Raw genomic sequence first — 18206 nt, forward strand, 5'->3', positions numbered from 1 at the left:
TCCGGTTCATTCTGGGTTCATTGGGGGCACTTCAGGGTCAATCCAAGATGGGCGCCACACTGGAAGTGGGGGTCAAGGGTTAAATTGTGTAAGTATAGTGGAAATGGGGATGAATGGGGTGGGTATGGTAGGCATGAGGTGAACAAAATGAATAAAGTTGGAATTGGTTGAATTTGTCAAAAAATGTAGAAAAGCGAAATTTTTTCTACATTTTGAAAAACATTGCACCCAAATTTTTTTAAATTGAACAAAACGAAAACTACAGGTTCAAGAGGTTCACTTTGGAGTTCAAAAGTTGAAACGGGTTGAATCGGACGAAAATTGTAAAAGTTAGCGCAAATGTTAAATATAGGTCACTTCTGGTTTGAATTAGGGCACTTGTTGAAATAAGGTCACTTCCGGTTTATTTGGGTAACTTCCGGTTGATTTGTGTAACCTCCGGATTCCGTGAGGTCACTTCCGGTTCGATTCGGGGTCACTTCCGGTTTACCTGTGGTCATTTCCTGTTTACCTAAGGTCACTTCCGGTTTGATTTGGGGCACTTGCGGTTCATTCTGGGTTATTGGGGGCACTTCAGGGTCAATCCAAGATGGCTGCCACACTGGAAGTGGGGGTCAAGGGTTGAATTGTGGAAGTGCGGGTGAAGGGGGTGAATATGGTAAGGATGAGGTGAATAAAAGGTGCAATGGGTTGAATCGGTTGAAAAATGTAGAAAAACCAAATTTTGGAGTATTTCGTTGAATTTCAAATTTGAAAGTTTGGAATTTTTGGTAAGTGGGAAGTGTGAAATTATGGACACAGGGTGTCCATAAAATCATTCCATTATTTGTACCGTTGTCTCCACCAGGGGGGGTGGTTTGCAGACACGCTGGTCACAATTCAACAGCCTTTCACATAAAGGTGTAAAATTTGAACGAGATTGTATGGAAAGCCGGCATTTGTAGTATTATACTCGTTCATTCAAAACAACCTAAACTGATGACATTCCTTTTCCGTTTTACAGCCTTTTCTTTACTCACCGATATCTTTGAATATTGGGTCATGTTGAGACAGGGCGAATTCATTGGTCACGGCATTAAGGTGAGTGAAGGCGTAGAATGCCCCAACTTTGATGGGGGTCAAGTTCGCCTCCCTCCACACGGCCACTCTTACGACGGCTTCGTTCTGCAATAGTCTAAAACCAAATATTACTTCAGTATGCATGCGTGAAGTGCAATAACAGTAAATCGACAGGTTGCTTACTTGTTTTATGTCTACGATGCTCAATGGCACCAACCGATCCCCCCGTACCGACACCATTCTGCTTGGCTGTTTCTAAGTTGAAACAAACAGACGTACAATCAAGTATAAAGTCTCCTTTGTACTATATACTCCTTGTAGCCTGTACCCAAAAAGGAGTTTCTTTGCATCGAGGTTTATGCAAAGAGCTCACGTAATTATATTGCTGCGTTTTGGTGAAGTGAATGAGTGTTCCGTCTGTACGACTGGTCTTTTAATGCACCCCTCTTCAATGGCAGAACGCGGATGAATTTAAAGACATCAAATGAGAATAATCCTTTATAAAAATTGAAATTGACTGAAGCAAACGTGAGTTCATGTTTTTATTGAAAACAACAGTGCTGACGCCGTACGAGATTGGTTTTTCGCTTTCCAAATAAGGCATGCGCGTTCCCGCGGCAGGGGAGAACCGCGGCTGGTTCTTCCAGCTTGGCTGCGCGCGGGGCATTGTGGGTCTTGTACGTGCACGCACACAGGCTGGCAGGCATGGGAAAATGTTACAAATACATGTTACAAAAAAGTTACAAATGCTAAGCGTTAAAAATGAAATGTTTCAAAAAAGTTACAAATGATAAGCGGGAAGAATAAAAAGGGAAATACATTATTGTGAAATGTGAAAATGTTACAAATGTTACAAAAAAGTCACAAATGCTAAGCGGAAAGAATAAAAAGGGAAATAAATTATTGTGAAAAATGGGAAAATGTTACAAATGATACGCGGCAGAAATAAATGACATGAATTTGTGTCATGAAGAACCCACGCGGGTTTTGATACACGGCTCGTGTGCTGAAACGCTTGTGCTCCCGACCGACTGAGCTAATCAGGTTCCTTCCTTCAAGGTGGTTGAACTTGGTTAATGTAATGAATGTGTTTGTTGAATGCGTAAGCAAATTGGTGGAAATTGCTTAATGTAATGAATGTTGAATGTGAATGACAAAAGCTACAAATGATAAGCGTTGAAAATGATAAGCGGGAAGAATAAAGAGTAAAATCATTTATGACACCCAATGTGGGAATCGAACCCACTACAGGAAACTGGCTCGGGTTGACATTGCCATTAAGAATGAATGGGGGATTTTAAGCGACAAATTTGCTAATTACACAAAAAACGCTAAATGACATTTAATGGTAGCAAGCGTGACATGAATTTTTGGAACGTGTGAAAGTTTGAATGGGGTGAATGATCAGAAAATTTAAACTCTTCCCAATGAAAAGCCCACCTGCACCCCATCCAACCCCTAACTGTGACCGAAAACAATGTAGGCAAATGAACAGCATTGGCAAAATAAAATTTATTTGCAAATTTCCACCACTTCACCCTCCGAATAAATGAGTTTCAATTGGAGTCCATCTTCTGGTAATTTTGGTGGCTCAACGAAAGTCTTGGTCCATACACTCAAGGCAATTGTGGTTTCGACCCCCTCCCCATCCACCAACTTGACCTCCTCCTCCTCCTCCATCATTAGCCCAATAGCCACCAAGCTTACAGTTGTATTGTAGCCCTAGGGAATAAAAACCCAATTAGGTATACTCAGGTGAAAACTGAGAACAATTATATAACTCAAAAGTCACAAATAATTCCATAAAGTTAAAGGTCAATTCATCACAGTCACATCACATGCAATTACTAATTCATAAAATCCTTCCATTATCTGTACCGTTTTGTCCCCACCAGGGGGGTTGTTTGTAGACATGCTGGTCACAATTCAACAGCCTTTGTTGTAAAGTTGTAAAATTTGAACGAGATTGTATGGAAAGCCGGCATTTGTAGTATTCTACGCGTTCATTCAAAACAACCTAGTAAACTGATGATATTCCTTTTCCGTTTTACAGCCTTTTCTTTACTCACCGATATCTTTGAATACTGGGTCGTATTGAGGGACAGGCCGAAATCATTTGTCACGGCACTAAGGAGCGAGAATGTGTAGAAGGCCCCAACCTTGATCGGGGTCAAGGTCGCCTCCCTCCACACGGCCACTCTTACGACCGCTTCGTTCTGCAATAGTTTAAAACCAAATATTAATTCAGTATGCATGCGTGAAGTGCAATAACAGTAAAGCAACTTGTTTAACTGGGTTACTTGTTTTAGGAACACGATGCTCACTGGCACCAACCGAGCCCCGCGCACAGACACTATTCTGCTTGGCTGTTTCTAATTTGGAACAAAGACATACCATTGCGTTATCCTGCAATGTTTAATGCAAGAAAACAATTTTTTGTATTTTTAGTAGTTCTAAATAGATATTTAACATGCACGTGCGTGTAAATTAAACTTACACTTTCAACCTGTCCCTGAACGTTTACCAGCCCCTCAGGAGGGTTTCTGATAACCTCGCTGAGGGGCATTGGCAACGACGGGGGGAAAATGAGGTGGAGTGCCTCAGCCCTCAAGGCATCGCTGCACTGCACCTTCGCCCCACGTATATTCTGCTGCTCTTTTGACATAGCAGCATGTTGGGATTTATTGCCTCCGCCATGAAATGGGCGAAAACGTAACTGTTGACCTCTGTGACTCTGCTAGCCAGATGACTGAAAAGAGTCATCTTAAAAGGGGTCTTACCATCACAGAGGGCAACAGTTACGTTTTCATAATGCCCATCCATTTCACAGGTCGAATGTCGCGCCGCGTCCACCACATTTTGATTACTTTTCTGTTCATGCTGAAAGAGAAAGTGCCAAACAATAAAAATTACGAATTTTTCGGATCTTTTATTTGTATACACATTTCCATTTCATTCCAAGCCTGTGAAGAAAATTTCAAAAAATGTGCAAAGTTCTTGTCAATCTGGCGAACGCATGTCCCACTGCAGCATTTAGCGATAAGGCGAAGCACTTTACCTTCACTCGGACAAATTGCAAAACGGATGACCGAAAGCGGCCAAAGCAACTTGGAATGTTGCTTGTATTTGTATAAAATAAATAAACAAACTAGGCACATCACAAATTTGAAGTTGGAGGGGAGATACCTGAGAAAACACTTACCTCTGTCTTCAGGTTTGCTGTAACGAAGGCAGCTTGGCTTCTCCACCCGCTTTAATGCGTGGTGGAGTAAAAAAAAAAAGCCGTTTGGGCATAGCGTCACAACTTTATTAGTTACACAGATGGATAAATAGATCTTTATTGTCACATGTACAACAAAATTAAAAATGCCAAACAATCAGTGCATCTGCTAAAATAGTTTAAAAAAAAAAAAGCTAAAAGTTTATAGAAACTAAACACAACACAAAAGCTCCAGCTCTGTGGCCTAGTGGTAGTGTCCACCCTGAAACTGGAAGGTTATGAGTTCAAAACCCAGCCAGGTCATACCAAAGACTAATAAAATGGGACCCATTGCCGTAAATAATCACAGCTGTCAGGCTCAGGGCAGGGAGAGGACTCGAATGCAGAGTTTAAAAAAAATCAAGGAGTTTATTTCCTTCGTTGCCAACAGCTCCAAGAACAAAAGACTCCTCACGATGAGGGAAAAAGCGCAAAAACAAAAGCGCCTCAACATGAGGGAAAAAGGGCATAAACAAAAGCTCCTCAACACGAGGGAAAAAAGGGCTGAGAACAGCAAACAAAAAGCGCCTCAAACTGAGGGAAAAATAAAGGCAAAGTCTCACGGGCAAAGCAGGGAGGTCAAGTGGACGGCCGTGCAGAGGAAGGACCCGTGATCTGTACAAAATAAAACAGGAAGTGATAACGCGAGGGGCAGGACAAAACAAAACAATCTACAAAACCCGACAGCATGACAACAGCAATCTGAATAAAATCCGGAAGTAGGAAACGAAGTCAACTCGCTTGTTTTTTTTTCGGACACCACAATAAACCGTCAAGACATCAAATGTTTTACTGATTCAATACATAATAAACATAAAAAAAATTACCTACAAGAATAAAATGAATAAAATGGATTTGATCTAAATGTGTTCAAATTCACATTTTAAATAGTGAAAACACAAAACATGATAAATCAAACCAAGTTGGTGATTTTTGGGGGCATAAAAAGTGATTTATTCTTTCCAGCTGAATGAAAGATAGTAGTGGGATAACGTACCGTAAATTTCGGACTATAAGCCGGGACTTTTTTCTCAAATTTTGAACCCTGCGGCTTATAGTCCGGTGCGGCTTATATAGGAGTTTTTCCGTGATTTTTGTGATGACTTGATCACTTTTATACACTCGTAAAATGGCTGTGGACTGCTGTTGTGCGAAACCGCTTTGCTGGGCGGAGGATATATGGACACTGTCACTGGGGAGAAAAGTGGTGTGTTGATCGCATGTCCATCCGCCAGGCAAATAGTGCCGTATATTCACACAAAGAAGAGACAGAACGAGATCAAGACAGACATTACTGAAAGGAAGCTTTTATACACAAACTCTCATTATGGGGGACAAAAGAAGAGCATATGATGCCGCTTTTAAGCTAAAGGCAGTCGATGTTGATGACATTGTGTTGAGTCACCCTTTTCTTTATTTCACGGTCGCGTCTACTCTGGAGCTCTACGTGTCGCTCGCTAGTTTAATGCTAGAAGAAATGCATAAAACCGACGAAGAAAGAGATACTGAGAGTGTGTGGCAAAGGATAACTAACGCTATTCCAATCGGAAGACTTCGATGGTTTCAATGCACAGGAGGAAGATGAAGACGAAGCTCTTTTTTTTGCTTGTATGCTTTTTTAATCAGCCCTGTTAGTGCTGTGCTACCGTGTTGCTGCTGTGTTACCGCCGCGTCTCAGTGACTTTTACCGGTATGTTATATTTAATCAAACCCTATTAGTGCTGTGTTACTTCCGTGTTGCTGCGGTATTACTGCTGCGTCACAGGCAGTGTTTGGAAAGAAATGTTAAGGTATGTTATTAAAACTTTAAAAAAGCTCTCTGTGTCCAGTCTTATACTGAGGAGCGACTTATATGTTAAATTACATAAGATGAGCTCTTGTTTTGTGAAATATATTATTGTTTGATATATAGTTTATATATTGTTATATGGGCCTGTGGAATAATTTGAACTGCAACTGACGCCAAGTCCGATGTAAGCGGCACGCCGCACACGCAGCGTAGTTTACATAAAGGACGACGAATTTGATCGATGGATTCAATGATTTGGAGTGACACAGATGGTTTGATAAACGTAGTATTTATGTTATAGTTATTTGAATACCTGTTAATGTTACATCAGGCCCGTTCTCAGCTCCTCGTTTGTACAAACCGGATTCGGTTGAAGTCGGGAAATTGTGTAAAATGTAAATAAACCCAAAATACAATGATTTGAAAAGCACATAAGCGCCACGGCCGGAAACCAAGACTGAATGACCGTGCCCTTCGATCCCTCAGACGGCACTGCCTTAAAAACCGACATGAGTGCGTAAAGGATATTACCAAATGGGCTCAGGAAAACTTAAGAAAACCACTGTTAATAAATGCAGTTCATCTCTACATCAGTAAGTGCGGGTTAAAACTCTACCATGGAAAGCAAAAGGCGGTTATGAACAACATCCAGAAAGGCCGCCAGGTTCTCTGAGCCCGAGCTAATGTAAAATGGACTGATGAACAATGAATAAGTGTTTTGTGGTCTGATGAGTCCACTTTTCAAATTGTTTTTGGAAACACTGGACGTTGTGTGCTCTGGACCAAAGAGGACGCGGACCATCCGGACTGTTATCAACGCAAAGTTCAAAAGCCAACATCTGTGATGGTGTGGGGGTGCATTAGTTCCCATGGCATAGGTGACTTACATTTCTTTGAAGGCAACATAAATGCTGAAAAGTACATACAGATTTTGGAGCAACATATGCGACTTCTTTCTTCATGAATGCCGCTGCTTATTTCAGCCAGATAATGCCAAGCCGCAATCTGCACGTGTTACAACAGCGTGGCTTCGAAGTAAAAGAGTCCAGGTTCTCCCCTGGCCCGCTTGCAGTCCAGATACGACAGGGAAGACCCCGGACTGTTGAACAACTGAAGCGGTTCATCAAGCAAGAATGGGAAATAATTCCACACGAGAAGCTCAGAGAATTAGTCTCCTCGCTTCCAAAACGTTTGAGTGTTATTAAAAGGAAAGGTGGTATAACGAAGTGGTAAACATGGCCTTTCCCAACTTCTACTGCATGTGTTGCAGCCATGAAATTCTAAGTTAATTATTATTTGAAAAATGAAATAAAGTTTGAGTTTCAGGATTAAATATGTTATCTTTGTAGTGTATCCAACTGAATATAGGTTAAATGATTTTCAAATCATTGTATTTTGATTTTATTTACATTTTGCACAATTTTTCAACTTCAACCGAATCCAGTTTCTACATCCATTTATCTTTTTTCTTTTGTAGGGTTACAAGGGGCAGGCTCACTGGACCAGTGGGCAGCCAATTGCAAGGCACATATTGAAAGATAAAAACCCATTGTTGATATGTGGGAGGACACCAACATACAGTGGCAAGCATTTGGTTTTCCGCCAAGAACTCTTGCGCTCGTGCATGGAAGTACTGTATTTTCTGTACTAAAAGCCGCTACTTTTTGCACAAGCTTTGAACCCTGCATTTTCTAGTCCAGTGCAGCTTACCAAGGAATTTTCCATGACCTTGATGATTTTGTATGATTTGTGCATATGTATGGAAATTAAACATTAAAACACCTTGAGCTTATTGTCCCGTGCTGCTAATATATAAACAAAACCATACTTTCCCCTAATTTTGTCTGGCGTGGCTTTTATTCGGCTGCGTTTTTTAGTCCAGAAACAGTATTCATGCATCTGTGGCCTTACGGACTTGGCTGGTGTGATTCATATTCGAATTACTCCTTGAGTGGCGCTATCAGGTGGCGAATGACGGCGATGCTCCAGGAATGCCACAGGACCCTCTGGCGCTGCAAGTGGCCCATATTGTTCACATCCGTGTAGTGTTTGGGGAAGCCAACTTCCAAACAATCCTGAAGATTCACTTTTTGATCCAAGGATGCGCCCACCGACCTATTCTTGCCTGGAAGGTTTCCCCAGAAGTACACTGAAAAAAATTATAAGTGGGCTTTACTTGAACAGATCTAGGAAACCGATTGCCTTGAAACACTCAAGCTAATTTAGTAAATGTTTTTCAAGTGTTGATAATTCAAGAATCTCTAGAGTTAACTTATTGTTGTAACATTAAGTTAAATGTTTCCATTTCTGAATACTTATCAAGTGCTCTTAACTTCCTTATGAAAAGTGTTTACTAGAAAGTTTGTAGTACTATTTACTTGTAATCATGTGTTTGTAACTTTCTAATTTCCAGTACAGTAAACTATCATATCGGTGCTGTTTAATGGAATGTGTCTAGTACTGCATACTTGTAATAAAGTGTTGGTAACTCTCTAATTTGCAGTACTGTGAACCACCAAAACAGTAGCATTTAATTGAACATTTCTATTATTCTCTACTTATAACTAAGTGTAAGCAACTCTACAATTACCAGTGCAGTAAACTAACATACCAGTAGTGTTTAAAGGAATGTTTCTACTATTGATTTCTTTTATAATTCAAGTTTTCACTTCTGAGATTACCAAGTTGATGTGACTGCACTAAGTTCTACCTTCTTATAAAATTCTAGGAAACCGATTGGCTTGAAAAAACACAGTAAAGACAACTGAAGATTTATAAGGAAGCAGATCCTTTATTAATACTATCCCAACCTTAACTGACAAAGCAGCAAAAAAATGAAATATGAAAAATTCTGAGTCAACACAGTAGAACGAGATAAACATAACTAAACTAAACAAAAAAAACAACTAAAAACATCAAAAACATCCCCTAATAAGAAAAGGGGTGTTAAAATGCATTAAAAAACAAAAAAACAATCAGTATTCAGAAATTAGCAAAACTGTTTAAATTAAAGTGCAGTATAATTATAGCAGGCCTCTTTTTTGAACAGGGTACCACAATGCCTGCATGATACAACTAAGCCTGTTTGAAACATCTGAACAAGAACACTAACATTTTGTCCTGAAGTGCATTTTTCAAGGTTTGAATTTTTGGTCTCAGATTTCCAACTCCCAAGTTTAGCATCACCCTCTGCACAAACTCAAAGGTGTTGCGCATCTTTTTGGGATAGTCCAGATGAAGGGCATACATAAGCACAAATGTGAGGCAAAACGCATCAGAGAGACCGCCAGCGGTATCCATTGCCACGGTACCTTCAAGTATTATGCAGTGTGTCACAGTTGCAGGGTGAGGGCCCAACAGATCGAGTGGTTCACCTTCTGGGACAACAGTCATGATGGCAACTGGTACCTGTGACTCCACAAGATCTGGAGACTGAAAAAAAATAAAAAGCAGCCTATTCCTCTGGGCCCCACTTCAACTTGTGACCCCTCTGTTGTTGCCCTGGTGTTTTTTGTTTTGTTTTGTTTTTTACAGATATTTGAAAATGAATATTAACTTCCAAAAACACTGCACGGGGCTCTGCTTTATGCAGATGAACTGTATCTTTCATGTCACACTTCAATATGTATTTTTTCCAAATATTGTCCTATTGTTGAATATAAATGTTAGATCAGGTATATACACATAAAAGTCAAATGACCAAAGTTAATGAAAAGTAAATCAAAGACAAAAACAGCTTCTTATTACTGTATATGAGTTGCACAAGACCAAGTGAATTTAGGCCTGTTCCAATTGTTGTATTTTTAATGACACAATGACAGCTAGTACTTACATAACTGACTCTGAAGAACTCAGCCCAATCGTCACCAAAAAAGACTGGGAGACACTTAGCGAGCTATAGCGAGCTCGATGTGCGGGGCTGACAGTCACACAGGATTGACAGTCACAAACAGGATTGCACTTCAGGAATCTGCAGATGTCCGTATTGTCTCTGCTCGACATGAACACCATATTTTCAAAGAGCCAGAAGAAAGGCCGGTCGTCACCCTCCAACTTCAGCAGCGTCAAAATGTGGTAGAATTCAAGGAAGAGCCTTCCGGTGCCATCAAACAAGCCTTTCCGTAGGGGATTGACCATGAAGAGGTCGTTGCAAGGACTTCCTCCAATCAGCAGAACAAAAGGGCCCCATTCAGCGAAGTGTTTCCTTATGATGGTGCAGACGTCGCTGACGTATTCAATCTTGCCAGCGTGCTTGATCATACCCACCGCGATGGAATCCTCACAAATCTCTTACGCAATGTAGCGTTCCATCTTGATGCCAAGGACCTTGAGCCCCAGGTATCCTGTTGCAATACAGTCACAGAGTAACAGAACCTTCAAGGGCTTGTGTCTATCTGCAGCGATGGCCGGGTAATCTGTATGAGGCTCAAACTCCATGGCGCTGTTGTTGGCAGAGAAGTCTTGGACCTTGACGCTCCAGTCTGGCCTGAGTTTGAGCTTTGCCTCGCGCTGTGTTGGCTGGCAAATGTAGCAGCTCCACGGATCAATATCTTTCAGATCACAAAAGGTTACCTCTCCCACTAGGATCTCCACGCACTCCTTACAGAAACATGACCTCTGACCCGCCACAGCACACGGTGCAGTACGACTGGTAGCCATCTTCATCGTAGCAATGGAGTGTTTCTGTGAAGTATTTCTTGCATTTGAAACAATGACCACCTTCAAAGAATGGGTGCTGCAACAACCACATCAGGCGACCCGCAAGCCAAGCAACAATCTTCGATTTTTGTGCCTTTGTCTCGAAGCCTCTCAATTAAAGTGTCTTTTGTGTAAGTGTAGTTGCAGGAGCTTGCTCAACTCTTAAAAGCATGTTTTCTTTTCACAGGCGGCTGGTAGTCAGTGTTAGCAGAGTTATTTAAATAAAAAGAGTCATACTGTGGAGACAGAGAAAACGACTACTCACTTTGGTTTGCCAGTGCCCAATTAACACATTGGTAACACCTGGATTTTATTAAGAACATTTGTCAAACAGAAATAGTAAAAGCAGTACTTCCTGTGTAGCATCCTTCAAAATAAAACTCTCAATATACAGAGCACATATACTACTAACACCCCCACTTGCTCTTAGTATATTGGTAAATACATGCAAACTAGAAATACAATGATTTTTCTCAAGGTAATGCATACACATTTCATAAACATGTAAACATTTTATGTTTACACAGACATAATCATTCATAAACAGCTTCGTGGCCTAGTGGAAGAGTGTCCGGCCTGAGAATGGAAGGTTGTGGGTTCAAACCCCGGCCGGGTCATACCAAAGACTGTAAAAACGGGACCCATTGCCTCCCTGCTTGGCACTCAGCATTAAGGGTTGGAATTGGGGGGTTAGATCACCAACTGATTCCCGAGCGCGGCACCGCTGCTGCTCACTGCTCCCCTCTCCCCCAAGGGATGGATTAAAATCACACGAGGATGGGTTAAATGCAGAGGACAAATTTCACCACACCCAGGTGTGTGTGTGACGATCATTGGGACTTTTATCTTTTATCTTTAATCTTTAATCTTTAAATAGCACCAAATTCATCATATGATAGAAACACATTCCATAAACAAATTTCTACTCTCCAAACATAAATGCCACAAAATTCATCAACTTGGACTTTGTTGGAGGTTTTATCATGAGATCAACCACCATATATTCTGCCATCGTTAACAGTTGATCTTACAAGGTGGTACTTTCTGTCAACATGTTTACATTGTTGTCTTTGTACAGGATTTTTAGCTAAGGCTATGGCTCCTTGATTCTCTTCATAAACCTTTGGCTGCTTGTAATGATACCCATCAACACCATCTAACAGTTGTACTAAATACAGACATTCTTGTACAGTTGAAGCCAAGGCCATGTATTCAGCTTCACACGTTGAAAGAGCTACTGTTGCTTGTCTTTTGGTTTTCCATGAAATTAAGGGACCAAATTTGCTCAAGCTAACACAATAACCTGACGTGCCACGTCTGTCAGTATCATGTTCAGCCCAGTTTGCATTTCTGAATGCTTCCAACCCAAGTGGTTCACCATCACTCTTTTTGTAACACATCTTTTCCTTTGTGCCCTCAGTACATGTTTTATTGTAGCCCATTGTTCTATAGTTGGTTTGGAAAGGTATTGTGAAGGTTTGCTCACTACAAAGCTTAGATCTGGTCTGGTACATGTTGATAAATTGATTAAGCTGCCAACAGCCTCTCTATATTTCTTCAGCTCACTCGTTTTCAGAATAGTTAAGCTTAGGTTCACATGGTGTTGCTCATGGCTTACAATCTTGCATATCAAATCTGTCAAGTATTTTGTCAACATATCTTTTCTGTGACATTGTTATACAGTGATCAGTTTGATGAAAATCAATACCCAGAAAGATGTTTAGTTCACCCAAGTCTTTCATTCTGAATTTAGCTGTGAGCATTTCTTTTACATTCTTCATCACATTGTCATCACTGGCAACAATAATCAGGTCATCGACCCATATCACAATGACCACTTTTTGATTTTCTGTTTCTTTAGTGTACACACAATGATCAGCTGGATTCTGAATAAACAGATTGTCACACAAGAAATCATGTACCGTTTTTTTGCCGTGTATAGTGCGCAAAATTTAACTAATTTATTGTCCTAAAATCTGGGGTGCGTATTATACATGGGTACAAAAAAAATGTTATTTATTTTTTTTTAATTTTTTTTTTTTTTTTAAAGAAAGTCATGGTACAACAAAACCAACAACAGAACTGACCGACAAAGTCGTGGAACAAAAAGACAGGGCGACATTACCAAAGACAGGAACAGAATGACAGTAACACACGCAATGATCCAACGGTGAGCGAGGGGCAGACAGGACTTAAATACAAAACACGTTACATCGATTGAGGTGACACAGGAAGAGAGGGGCGACGCGAACAGAAACTATGGCAACCTAGACACATAGCAAAACTGGGGACGAGACATGACAAATCTCCCCCGAAATAAAACTCACCTTTCTTCTTGTTTGTTGTCAATCGCGCATCGCATTCAGCCATCCTGCCCAACACACTTAGTCAAAAAAATCCATAATTGACGACACATCGTTTGATGCGATGGTGCAATCCTTGATGGTGTGTTATTGTCAAATATTGTTTGTTTTTGTTGTGTTCCTCAATAAAACAGTCTTTGTTTAACTTCAACTCCTTTATTTCCACATGTCCGTTTCTTGTTAGCTGTTAGTTCCTTGCTCGCTCTCTAGTCATTTGCAGTTTTCGCGATAACATAACAACAGCGATACTACATATTCCTCCTTTGTTTAGAATACAAAAACATTTTTTTTCTTTTTACATCAATACAAGTTGTCTCACATATAACAACAAACAAACTTATAGTCTCTCTTTTCAAGTCTCTCTGTATCGGATGGGCTTTCTTATCACTCGGCCCTTCCTGGTAGTGATGATATCAGATACAGCTGGGTCCGGTTCAGGTGGTCTCTCGGTTGCATGGTCGGTATTAGCAATCGGCACATCCACAGAGTCACTGTTGATTTGAGCATGAACCAATGGATGCTCAGGAACATCAAAGTCCATTATAATAGGCGTATGTCGTAGATGTTTGACATTCCTGATCACTTTTGATGCATCCTCTGTATTGACCAGCTCAAAAGAATTGTCGGCTGTGTTTCTCAAAAGAACATATCTGACATCTTTAAAAGTAGAATCCAGCTTTCCGTTCTCCATACTAGCAATGTAAACTGTCACGGACAGAGCAGGGAGAGGACTCGAACGCAGAGTTGGATAACTCACTGGCTTTATTGTCTCTGTGGATGGCCGCTCCGAACCAAAGGCGCCTCGCAAGGAGGGAAAAAGTGCCAACAAAAAGTGCCTCAACCCGAGGAAAAAGGGGATAACCAAAAGCGCCTCTACTTGAGGGAAAAAACGGGCCGGGAACAGCAAACAAAAGACGCCTCACACGGAGGGAAAAAACAAGGCAAGAACACACAGGCAAGGTTCCGGAGATAGCTGTGGCTATGGATTCGCTGGTGGTCATGGTAAACAAGACGCACTGGCACAAGGCGATGGGACGACGCGGGCTAAATAGATCTACGGGGGAAGGGTGAACACAGGTGCAGACAATCAGGGCTGATGACACAGGTGTATGTGGTTGTCATCCCGGGGAGGTCAAGCGGACGGTTGTGCAGGGGAAGGAGCCATACTCTGTGCAAAATAAAACAGGAAGTGAACACACAAGGGACATGACAAAACAAAACGATCTACAAAACCCTAACATCATGACATAACCCCCCCCACTAGGACCGGATCCCAGACGGACCAGGAGCATCGGGGTGAGCAGCGTAGAAGGCCTCCAGCAGGCCGGGATCCAAGATGTAGCTGCGAGGAACCCATTGCCTCTCTTCTGGCCCATAACCCTCCCAGTTTACCAGGTACTGCCAGCCCCTACCCCTCCTGCGCACGTCCAGCAGCTCTTTGACCGCGTACGCCGGCCCACCCCCTACAGTACGCGGGGGCGGAGGCGGCTCGGGAGCCGGCACCATCCCACTTTCCTTGACCGGCTTGAACTTCCCCACGTGGAAGGTGGGATGCACGGCGAGGGACCGGGGCAGGCGAAGACGTACAGCCGCTGGGCTCACGACCTTAGCAATCGGGAACGGCCCCACAAAACGGGGGGCCAACTTCCTGGAGCCCACCTGGAGGGGAAGGTCCCGGGCGGACAGCCAGACCCGTTGACCCCGCTGGTAGGCGGGCGCCGGCCGTCGTCTCCGGTCGGCCATCTTCTTAACTTGGTCCCCCTGGCGGACCAGCGTGGCTCGTGCGGCTGCCCAGATGCGCCGACATCTCCTCACCACGGCGCGCGCCGAGGTCACCGACACCTCCGGCTCGTTGGCGGGGAAGACCGGGGGCTGATAGCCGAAAACACACATGAAAGGGGACATACCAGTCGCCGTGGTCGGGAGGGAGTTGTGGGCGTACTCTACCCATATCAAGTTTTTACTCCACGTGGAGGGGTTCTGGGTTACCAGGCAGCGGAGGCCGGTTTCCAGTTGCTGATTTATTCGTTCGGCCTGGCCGTTTGCCTCTGGGTGGTAGCCTGAAGTGAGACTTACAGTGGCCCCTATGAGCTTGCAAAATTCTTTCCAGAACCTGGACACGAACTGGGGGCCCCTATCTGAGACCACGTCCCTTGGGAACCCGTGTATTCGAAAGACCTGGTCCATGAGGACTTCGGCCGTCCGTTTGGCCGAGGGCAGCTTGGGCAAGGCAATGAAGTGGGCCATCTTGGAAAATCGGTCCACCACTGTGAGTATAGTCGTTTTACCCTTGGATTCGGGAAGTCCCGTGACAAAGTCCACTGAGATGTCGGCCCAGGGGCGAGAGGGAATGGGGAGAGGTTGTAGCAGGCCTACCCGGGCGCCGGGGGTGTTCTTGTTGCGCGCACAAACCGAGCAGGCTGCGACGTACTCCCGGACGTCGGCCGCCATGGAGGGCCACCAGAAGCGCCGCTGTACCACGTACAGGGTTCGTTGCACGCCGGGATGGCAGGCGAGCCGGGAGGTGTGCCCCCAGTGGATGACTTGGGGCCGCAACGGGGGTGGCACAAAAAGGCGATTCGTTGGGCAGCCGTCAGGGGGTGGTGCGTCGCCATTGGCCTGCTTTACTTGCTCTTCAATGGGCCAGGTCACGGCCCCCACCACACAGCGAGGGAGAAGAATGGGTTCGGGCTCCTTGGTCTCCGGGTCTGGGCTGTAGACACGTGATAGGGCATCGGGTTTGGCATTCTTCGACCCTGGTCTGTACGACAAGGTGAAATTAAAACGGTTAAAAAAAAGCGACCACCGTGCCTGGCGTGAGTTCAGCCGTTTGGCATTTTTGATGTACTGCAGATTCTTATGATCCGTCCACACTAGGAAGGGTTGTTGGGCTCCCTCCAGCCAATGTCTCCACTCCTCCAGCGCCTGCTTCACCGCCAACAGCTCCCGATCTCCTACATCATAATTCTGTTCGGCGGGGGTCATCCGTCGGGACAGGTAGGCGCACGGGTGAAGCTTGTTGTCCTCGGGTGACCTTTGGGAGAGGACGGCGCCGATTCCTCGACTGGAGGCGTCTACCTCCACCACGAACTGGCGAGTGGGGTCGGGTAGTGTGAGGATCGGGGCGGTGCTGAATCGCCTCTTAAGCTCCTGGAAGGCGGCCTCTGCCTCCGTGGTCCAACAGAAGGGGGTCGTCGGAGAAGTCAGAGCGTGCAGCGGGGTCGCTGTGGCGCTGAAGCCTCGGATGAACCGTCTGTAGAAGTTCGCGAAACCCAGAAACTGCTGCACTTTCTTACGGCTATCGGGTCGGGGCCATTGGGTCACGGCACTTACTTTGGCCGGGTCCATTTGGACTTTACCGGGTGCGATGATGAAGCCAAGGAAGGATATGGTGTCGACATGGAACTCGCTCTTCTCCGCCTTCACGTACAGGCGATGGTCCAGGAGGCGTTGTAGGACAGACTTAACATGGTGTTCATGGGTCTCCATATCCGGCGAATAAATTAGAATGTCATCCAGGTAGACATAAACAAAATGATCTATAAAGTCTCCCAGAACATCATTAATCATCGCTTGGAACACAGCAGGGGCATTGGTGAGCCCAAATGGCATCACTAGGTACTCGAAGTGTCCTCGGGGGGTGTTGAACCCCGTCTTCCACTCATCTCCCTCCCTGATGCGCACGAGGTGGTAAGCATTACGCAAGTCGAGCTTGGTAAAAACTCGGGCTTGCTACAACTGGTCGAAGACCGTCGCCATGAGCGGAAGGGGGTATCGATTCTTTATAGTGATTTGGTTGAGGGGGCTATAATCTATGCAGGGGCGTAGGGTGCCGTCCTTTTTGCCCACGAAGAAAAACCCCGCCCCTGCAGGGGAGGACGAGGGTCGAATTAATCCGGCCTTGAGCGAGGTGTCTAAATAGTCATTCAGGGCTCGTTTTTCGGGTTCGGAAAGGGAATAAAGCCTCCCCTTGGGTATTGCAGCCCCAGGCAGGAGTTCTATAGCGCAATCGTATGGACGGTGGGGTGGTAGCGAGCTGGCTTTAGCTTTACTAAAGACCTCCGCGAGATGGTGGTAACATGCGGGGACCCCTAACAGGTCCGGGGTTTCGGAGTCTGAACTAGGGTTGGGGGTAAGGTTGATCGGGGAATGAGGGGTAAGGCACGACCCGTGGCAACGGGATCCCCATTCCCTTATCTCACCGGACCCCCAGTCCACGATGGGGTTATGCCGCGATAGCCACGGGTATCCGAGGATGATCGGGCTCATGGGAGAGGTAACCACGTGTAGCATGATCTTTTCATGATGGTTACCGAATGACAGAGAAAGGGGTTCCGTGATTTGAGATATGTCAAATAGCGCATGCCCATTGAGTGCCTTGGCCTTCACAGTCTTGGCTAGGGGTTCGGTTCTTACTCCTAACTGCCGGGCGAAAGCCCAGTCGATTAAGCTCTCGTCCGCCCCGGAGTCAATTAACACTCCGAGTTGGAGGCTTTTCCCGGAACAGGTAAGGGTACCGATGGGTAGGTTTCGACCCTTCTGCTGGCTACCGGAGAAGGCGCTTACCTTCATAGTCTTTCTTTCGGGGCAGGAGACGACAAGATGTCCCCGAACGCCGCAGTAGTAGCAACGACCTTCCCGGTACCGGCGTTGCTTCTCTTCGGCGCTCACTTTGGCTCGGCCGAGTTGCATGGGTTCAGCCCCGGGCGGTAGTAGTGCCGTGCTCGACCCTTGGCGGTGTGTCTCGCGGTGCGGTGATGCCCACCTGGCCACGGGGGGGAAGACGGTCGCGCTCCGGCTTGCGCGCTGTTTCCTCCGGTCCTGCAGGCGATTGTCGGTGCGGACTGCCAGGGCGATGAGCGCGTCGAGGTCCGGGGGGAGGTTGAGAGGAACGAGTAGGTCCTGGATGGTTCCCGAAAGACCTTTGAGGAAGAGGTCGTACAGGGCCGTCTGGTTCCACCCGCATTCCGCGGCCAGAGTGCGGAAGCGGATCGCATAGTCGCTGACGGACTCCCGACCCTGGGACAGCTGGAAGCGC

The 18206-nt window shown here is 44.9% G+C and overlaps 1 long non-coding RNA gene and 1 pseudogene across 1 annotated transcript; both read right to left on the bottom strand.

Moving 5' to 3' along the window:
* Positions 1-878: 878 nt before the first annotated feature.
* LOC133158305 (uncharacterized) lies at positions 879-5100 on the bottom strand. Its single transcript, XR_009715191.1, has 4 exons — positions 3360-5100; positions 3129-3275; positions 1243-2781; positions 879-1174 (listed from the first exon to the last, which is right to left on the bottom strand). It is a non-coding gene; the product is annotated as an uncharacterized LOC133158305 (long non-coding RNA).
* A 2947-nt stretch (positions 5101-8047) lies between these two features.
* On the bottom strand, positions 8048-11075 carry LOC133158418 (DNA (cytosine-5)-methyltransferase 3C-like; annotated as a pseudogene).
* Between the last annotated feature and the right edge of the window lie 7131 nt (positions 11076-18206).

The sequence above is a fragment of the Syngnathus typhle genome, linkage group LG8, assembly GCF_033458585.1.
Source record: "Syngnathus typhle isolate RoL2023-S1 ecotype Sweden linkage group LG8, RoL_Styp_1.0, whole genome shotgun sequence".
Taxonomy (NCBI): Eukaryota; Metazoa; Chordata; class Actinopteri; order Syngnathiformes; family Syngnathidae; genus Syngnathus; species Syngnathus typhle.